The 8827-nt window shown below is 33.0% G+C and overlaps 1 long non-coding RNA gene across 1 annotated transcript; it reads right to left on the bottom strand.

The window, feature by feature from the left end:
- Nucleotides 1-2618: 2618 nt before the first annotated feature.
- On the bottom strand, nucleotides 2619-4583 carry LOC107777313 (uncharacterized). Its single transcript, XR_001646168.2, has 3 exons — nucleotides 4015-4583; nucleotides 3200-3290; nucleotides 2619-3068 (listed from the first exon to the last, which is right to left on the bottom strand). It is a non-coding gene; the product is annotated as an uncharacterized LOC107777313 (long non-coding RNA).
- Between the last annotated feature and the right edge of the window lie 4244 nt (nucleotides 4584-8827).

Genomic DNA, 8827 nt, shown 5'->3' with positions numbered 1-8827 from the left:
ATGTCGGTGTAGAGACTCCTAGTATTGATTTTGTTCCTGTTGTGAGGGATTTTCTCGATGTGTTTCATGCAGACCTGCCGAGCATGCCACCAGACATGGATATTGATTTTGATATTGACATGGTGCCGGGCACTTATCCCATTTCTATTCCACTGTATCGTATGGCACCAGCGGAGTTGAAGGAGCTGAAGGAGCAACTTCAGGAACTCCTTGATAAGAGGTTCATTCGGCCTAGTGTGTCGCCTTAGGGTGCGCATGTTCTATTTGTGAAGAAGAAGGATATCACTATGAGGATGTGCATTGATTATAGGCAGTTGAACAATGTTACGGTTAAGAATAAGTATCCTTTGCCTCGCATTAATGATTTATTCGACCAGTTTCAGGAAGCGAGGTGTTCTCCAAGATTGATCTCCGTTCAGGTTATCACCAGTTGAAGATCAGGGACTCAGATATTCTTAAGACGGCTTTCAGGACTTAATATGGTCATTATGAGTTCTTGGTGATGTCTTTTGCTAGTGATTATCCCATGAATCCGCACACATGCAAATTAAAAAACAGAGTTAGCAAAACGAATTATAAGACAATAACAGAATTTTAATACCTCTTCATCTTGTAGAACCAATTCAATTGAGAAAATAGCGTCTGAATTGTAACGATCTGGTACTGCCCATAGACAAACAACCCGAACTTTCAACTTCCATTTACCTGATGAAGAAGCTGGGAATGTATCAGCTGCCTGCGTGGTGTTAAACCAAAATGCTAAAGAGAGCGAAGGGGAAATCATGAACTACGTTTCATGTAATGTAGTACACTAAAAGACAGATGCCGCCGCTGCGAAGCTAGGGAGCAACTTGTTTGGTCTTGCGGTGCACTCATTCCCGTTACGAGAATGAAATGACGCCCCAGCTTGACTCGAGACCAAGACTCCTTACAACTCGTACCAATAGCGGCTGCATTTTCGAAATTGTTATATCTTTTAATTATATCATTGTGAGTAGCCATATTTTGTAGGAACTGTAGGTTTTCTTGATTTTCTTTATAACAGTAGGAAAGATTTGAATTTAAGAACCGACTATCAGTTGGGAGATATAGAAGTTGATCGTCAGTTTTGAGCAGTTCCATATGGTTTCATGAGTTATAATCGTGCGTGCCTTTCAATCGTATGGTTGAGCGATTTCGTGACCGTCCACTATCCTTAATGTAGGTTTTGCATAGGAAATTAGGGAAAGTGGGGTTCTAATTGTGCAATTTTTAAATAATAATGTAAATCGGTATTCTTTTTTAAATATAAAGAGTAAACAATGTATGTTTTAAAATTAGTTAATTTTCTTATTAAAAAATCTGAAATTTTGAATTAAATAAAGCTCTTTTAAAAATAAAGTTTGGTTTTTATGGTTCAAAGTCAAGAGTAAAAAACGTATGTTTTCAAATGTTCAATTTTTAATTTTTAAATAATAATCTAAATCAAATTTAATTTTTAAAGTTAAAGATTAAAAAACGTAACTGTTTTAACATCAGTTAATTTTTTATAAATAAAGAATATTTAATGTAAATCATTTTTCTTTTTTAAAGGTAAAGAGTAAACAATGTATGTTTTAAAATCAGTTAATTTTCTTTTAAAAGAAATTTGAAATTTTGAATTAAATAAAGCTCTTTTAAAAATAAAGTTTGATCTTTATGGTTCAAAGTTAAGAGTAAAAAACGTATGTTTTCAAATGTTCATTTTTTAATTTTTAAATAATAATCTAAATCAAATTTATTTTTTAAAATAAAGAAATCTGAAATTATGAAGTAGTTTTTTTTTCAAATAATTTTATAGGTCTTATTTTTTGGAGAATTGTCCTAAAGTGCCATGTGGCATATTCTGATGATGCCACTTGGCAAAAGGAGAATGCTTTTTCTTCTCCTTTTAATCATAAACTAGTATAAGTACTCGCTCGATGCGCGGATCATTTCAAAGGAAAAGATGGGGGGAAATATTAGAAACAGAAATAAATTGCAGACTACATTTAGCAACCACATTTAGAGGAATTAAACAAAAAAAAACAAATAGATGAATTTAATCGGGCTTTCTCTATAAAATTATTGACAGGGACCATCAATTATCAAGAGATGTTACATCATACTGGGGTAATGCTACACTAGTACTTGGCTTTAAAAGGATTAGTCCACCCGAGAATACAAAAAAATATTGTCTCAAGTTGTGATCAACAAAAATAAAAAACAGTTAAAAATATGTATAAACACAATAATTAAGACATCACCTTCAGTTGTTTTGTACTTTGGATCAGAAGTATATGAGACATGAGCAAGTCAATCATGTTGGTTGATGATACAAATGAAGACTCATATCGATAACCAAAATCCTAGAAATACCTAATCTTTGTTAGCAGAATCTACAATAAGAACATTAATTCTCATCAAGATTATGTGTCAATTACTGATATAACAGCCATCATGTTGTTCCAATCGAAAACACCATCATTAGAAGCTACTTATTCTTTACAGTTGAGGAACAAAGTTCTCTGTTGCATACTTAAGGTAAGTTATTGCTACATGTAGAAACAGATGTATATTGCAAACTATTAGATGAATTGATCGGTAAAACATTTGTTCCTCTTTCCTCTTTAATATTGGCCACCCTAGCGTGTGCTGCTAAATTTAGTATCTAATTAAAAAAAATGCTTATAAGGGTATTTCATGCTGTAAAACCAGGTATCAACAAAGGCAAAAAAATAATCTTACCCAACTATAAGGCAATACAAAGTTCTCTATTTACTAGCAAAAGACAACGATGTATTGGATTACTTGAACACAAAAACTTCAAGGCAAAGACATTAAAAGGAACTTCCATCTTATGCACTCATGTAATGATACGACTATAAAATTTGTCTCATATTCAAAACAAAATCAACATAGATAATAAAAAAAAGGGTATTCTTACATTCCCCATAAAAGGGTCTCAATCCAAAAGCAGAGCAACACCTCAACCTCACTATAGCCTCTAGTTGTGGCACAATAAGTATTACTATTGTTTCCCTAGTTTTATTTGACTGCCGCCTCATATCCTGAAGTAGATAACGAAAGAAGCAGATATCAGTGAGAGATGTACAATATTTTCACAATCAAGAAAGTCTTGTACTGTTGCTGGAAATCTAATTCTGGACAATCCCTATAATGAGCCTGTTGATATACTTACCTGCCTAATTTTGACATAACTTTGTTGTAACATTGAGGCTACAGAACATGAGAGTCGCGGATGACAATTGGTTGTACAATATTATATGTATCTGTAACAGGAACTCATTTGCTTCAACATGTAGACTATTAAAAATAAGATTGTTGTTTTATCATCACAACAACGTAAGACCATAAATAGGCTACAGGGTAAAATAGGCTCTTTCAGACTCAACAATTAAACCCTTTGATTGGTAAATTTTTCCTTTGAATCAAATGCAAAAACTTAATTTAGGCACATGTATTTATGATAAAAAACTTGAGCAATAACTCTCATGATCAGTGGATTCCACAGATTATTCCTCATTGATGTAGGCACCTTTTTTTCCGCCTGCTTGTTTTGCGCAAGCACGTCCTACTGGGGTAAATGTAGCACCCCATTTTTCTGCACTTGAAGATTTCACAACTTGCAAATTACTATATAATATGACTATACGACATAGCAACCTTTAAATTGTATATTGATTTGAAGTTATCAAATTATTCCAAAAAACAATATGAGTCATGGAGCTGAAATTGTGCATTAAAACACATATTACGCAAAGAAAAATTGAAAGAAATCTAGACAGACCATATGATGTATCATCAATAACAACAGTAGCAACGAACAATAGATGGAAACAGAGGCAAATGGACACAAAACTTTTGAGAATTGATGAGATTACAACTTTCAAAATATTTTCTTTAATCTCTCAAAAAATCTATTCCTTATTGATAGAAAGAAGATAATTACAATTCAAATACTGATTTGTGATGTAATTCTAATTTTGGCCATACCAGAAGAAAGAGAAAAAAAATATTCTGTGGAGTTCCTGTGATCCAATAGATTGTTGCTTCGACTCCGACAACTGAATCCCAAAAAGGGGAAAACCCAATATAAGGCCTGCTATGGAAAAAATGGAAAAAAAAGAAGAATTTTATACAGAGATGCATGACGTAAGCATGAAACTTTATACCTTCAAATCTTTATCACACTCGGTAAAACTCTCTCCCTTATTGATTTCTTCTCGCCCTTGGATTTTGGGATTCTAGGTTTTGGTTAAACGATTGTTGGGTTCAAACACATACTTAAATTATGAGATTCTTTTAAGTTTTGATTTAAGAAAAGATACACTTCCACAACGTCAAGACAAAAACATGCTAGTATTACTGTTGATAATGTTAATCTCAACAAAAAATAAAAAGATACATGCAATAAATCTCTGAGTCTCTTTGTGGCTGAAAGGTACCCGTAAAGGAGGTAGAATCTCAGCGTAGCAGAGGATTGATCGGAGAAGAAAATGGTTAGAGTTGAAGAGGGTCTTAGAGAGCAGTTATATGGATCCCGTCAGTTATATGACGCTTTGTTTTCCTACAATTACTGAGATCGTGTAGATTGTGGGAATTGGGATGTGAGTGCGTGTGAGTTCCTTTTTAGTTTAAAATATAGCAGTATTTAAAATTTTAAAAATAATAGATTTATATGTGGTGGTAACTTCTTCACAATATAAAATGGAATTGACTTTTTAAAAAGAGAAATTAGTTTTACCTAAATTGTAACTAATTACCTAAACTGTAACTAATTTGTCCTAAAATTGCTAAATGGTAATTTATGCATGTTGACACTTGGCAAAATCTGATGACTGACTTCTTTCCTTTTAAATAGATATAGATAGATGCTAATTTTTTAAAGACGCCCCAAATGTTATACTCGCTTGATTCTAAAGAAATAAAAAAAAAATCACGCCTGATTATGCAAAAACAGTTTATATGCTTGATATGGTTATTTTACGGTTTATGAATATTTCGACTAGCGAAAGGACATGACCGTCCTTTATTTTTTTTTCACGCATTTTGCCTGTGGAATTCGACAAAACGTGCTAAGCCTGTCCTTCACATGACATAAATGAGATGCTCTTTTTTTTTCCTTTTCTTCTTCCTCTTTTTGCCATTTCGCTTAAGACCACTTTGAAGGTGTTTGAAATATATTACCTCAATATGCGTTTGAAAAGTAACATTCTAATGGAATTTGAGTGTAATTACAAATAAATTACATGTATTTATTTTTTTGTTTGGTCAAGTAATTACGAAAAGGGCTATATGTGTCCTTGTACTATTAAATATTAGTTATATGTACCCTTTGTTATACTATTCGATGCTTTCTACCCATACCGTTATCCATTTAAACATATTTATCCCTCCATTTAACGGACCCATTTCAGGTGGACACGTGGCGGCGTTCTACACACCCTAACCCATTTTCCTCACTAATACCAAAACCCACCCGAAAAATCTAAATTGGTTCAACCTCCTACATTATAAAGTACTTTGTCCATGTCAGAATTATTCATCCCCTTTTTTGCACCACCACTTTAAATCCATCTCCACCATAAACACCTCTCGACCTACACAAAACTGCCACATCTTTCCACCAAAAACTAATATATAATTAATTGAGTAATTGTAGGAGTGTAAGAATAATTTGAAAAAATAAGATATGAGATTTGGTGAAATAGCATAAAAATAAAGAGGATAAAAGTAAGAGTTGATATATACTAGTACCTAATAGAGAAAAATGAAAGAAGATAAAGGATTAAACACCCGGGAGTCATTAGCATTATTATCCTTTTCATCCCAAGATATTATCTTGCAAGGGCGGCTTAATATTGTTGGTGGCTTAAAGCAAAATTTTGATGAGAGGGCCTTAATTTTTATTTGATTGAAGTGTATTTTCCTAACTTTTTTAGATGCAAAATTATTAATAGTTTTCTTAAAATCGAATTATTCTAATAATTCATTTTCAACTAATAATACTGCTAATCTGATCTATTTAGATCCTCGTGAGACATTATTGATCTTATACAAGATTTTGTCCATTTTAACTTGAAAAAAATTCTTTCCCCGGTTGCAATTGTTATAGTAATACTTTATTCTATAAGGAATATAGGCATTAGAAAAAAAATGAAGTCTTGTTATCTTATTAAGTATATCGATTAGAGTCTTATCTTCTACTTATAATATTTTCTTTCACGCTATATAATTTGAAAAATAAGCCTAAATTATCATATCGGTGTGGCTATTATGTTCTAATCAAGGCTAAGTCAATATTTGTTAGATTTTATTATCCGATCTCAATTTTTACCCACTAAATAAAAAATAATAGATATTCTTATACGCTTCGAATTATTCAAGTTCAAGGGTCAATATCAGTAACAAATTAAATTTTCTTTTCCTTTTGGTAATTATTTTTTTTACTTTTTAACTTTAATTTTGTATATAAAAAATTAATTCATAAAATTACTACTAATGAAAGATGAGGGGCCCCCAAAATTTGGGGTCCTAAAGCCACAGCTTGGACTGCTTTACCCTTCAGCCGGCGTTGTTATCTTGTTAGAGTGAATATGGTATAGGTAAGAATAAATGCAATTTTGGATTTTTGGATAGAACAATGACTCCCAAATTAATTTTGCTTTAGGGATATCTTTTCTCTATTAATATTCGGGAGAAATTAAAAAATAGCCAGATTTATAAGTGGTCATTCAAAAATAGTCACAGTTTCAAAAGTAATTGAAATTTAGCCACTTTTCATGTAAAGATAAATCTAAACGAAGACATATTCAAAATCCGAAAAATACTCCAGCATAAGTATACTGGAACTCTAGTATATTATAATGGAGTTCTAGCATAAGTATATTGGAACTCCAGCATATTATAATGGAGTTCCAGCATAAGTATACTGGAACTCCAACATAATATACTGAGTTCCAGTATAATATACCGGTCAAGTATAATATGCTAGAAGTTCATACATAGGTGCTCTAATCTCCAGTATATTATGCTAGAACTTTTCGCGTGTTGGAGTTCCAGCATAATATGCTGGAAGTTCATACACAGGTGCACCAATCTCTAATATATTATGCTGGACCGGTCCTTGTTGCAGCAAAATAGTGACTATTTTAATGACTTTGAAAACGCTGGCTATTTTTGAATAATCAGTCCGAAAACTGGCTAGCCCATGCTATTTTAACTTAGTATTCCTCTTACAACCTTTACCTTTTATAGTTGAAATTTGTGCTATCGGTTTTCCTCTTAGTTTCATTTTAATTTACTTAATTATTTAATCATTAACTGTCTCTGTAGTTTGCGATAATTGGATTCATAGCGTGACAGAAATTACTTCCTCTTTTCCGAAAGAATTCCACTAGTATTAGTTTATCAAACAATCTCCAAAGGCAATGGACTGACATTTTGTAATTTTTCTTTTTTAAATTACGTAAGCTGCTACAATATCTAAAACCAAAAGAATGAATTGTTAGCTTTGTTACACCAAACCAAAACTACGTACAAAGTATCTTTTATACTTCATATACAGAAATAATATTGACATTAGACGATGATGTTATTCTCATTTAGTGATGTTATTCCTGATAATCGTTTCAAACTAATATCAAAGAACTTATGGGGTAAAATTAATATATAATAAATGATCGAATGATAGCGTGACACGTGAAATCGAAGACAGGTAAGAGGCAAGTCAAATAACGGCTAGTGCGGGGAACAACAACTGCAATTGACATCGGTTAAATCTCGAAGGGAGCATGATCAACGGGAGCAGATCGAATATTTGCCATCAGATAGCATTCAACGAAGAATATTTCCTAACATTAAATGGGCAACCGTTGCAGAGAATATTTGCATTCATGGCATGCCGTTACATATTCATCAATGACTCCTTTATTATCATTTAAGTGGAGCTTGATTCTAGGATCTTGTTTCCCTAGGTATAACTATAAATAATAGTCTCAGCAGCCATTGTAACACATTAAAATCCTTGGAGAAACATATGATATATTTTATTTTTGCTCTCAATAAAACAACTTTATTTGCTCTTTCACATTGCTTTTATTTTTGTCCTCAGAGACATTGCGCTCGGAGTCAGGCTTGTCATCTTATTCAATTTCAATTGCTAAATCTTATTTTTAATCTTACTTCTTAATAAGTTATGTGCCTTTTTGTATTTTGATGATCTAACAAACTTCACATGAGAACCAGATTGAGAACCTGTTACACATCCTCAAAGTACTCAAGAACACCAAGTCTTATGTCTGCCACAAGTTCCAACAACTTGAGTAGAAGAAACAACAGAGGGAACAAATGGCTATCAGTTCCTTTGGTGTCACGACCCCAGTTCGCCCTCCATGAACTATCGTGACGGCACCTAGTCTCCACGACTAGGTAAGCCTAACAATTTGCGAGAAAAGGGAAAACAACAGATAAAACAATTAAAAACTGCGGAATAAACAAATGAAGGTTTAAAGATGCCGCTCGCCATATACAATACAACTCTCAAAATGAAACTACATTTTCCAAAACCCGGAATCTCATGAAATCACAAGCTATGAATACTACAGTGTGCTCTAACTCCACAATGTCTAAATCAAGATAAGTATAAAAGGGCTAAGACTATAAGAGAGAATGGAAAGGAACTCCTCGGTCTGCGGACGCGGCAGATATACTTCGAAGTCTTTAGAGAATCGCCTCGCCTCAAGGGTAGTAAGGCCGAGCCAAAGAACCTGGATCTGCACAAGAAAAACATGCGCAGAAAGAGGCA

This window comes from Nicotiana tabacum, chromosome 8 (genome assembly GCF_000715075.1).
Source record: "Nicotiana tabacum cultivar K326 chromosome 8, ASM71507v2, whole genome shotgun sequence".
Classification (NCBI taxonomy): Eukaryota; Viridiplantae; Streptophyta; class Magnoliopsida; order Solanales; family Solanaceae; genus Nicotiana; species Nicotiana tabacum.
This window is presented reverse-complemented; position numbering and strand designations above follow the sequence as displayed.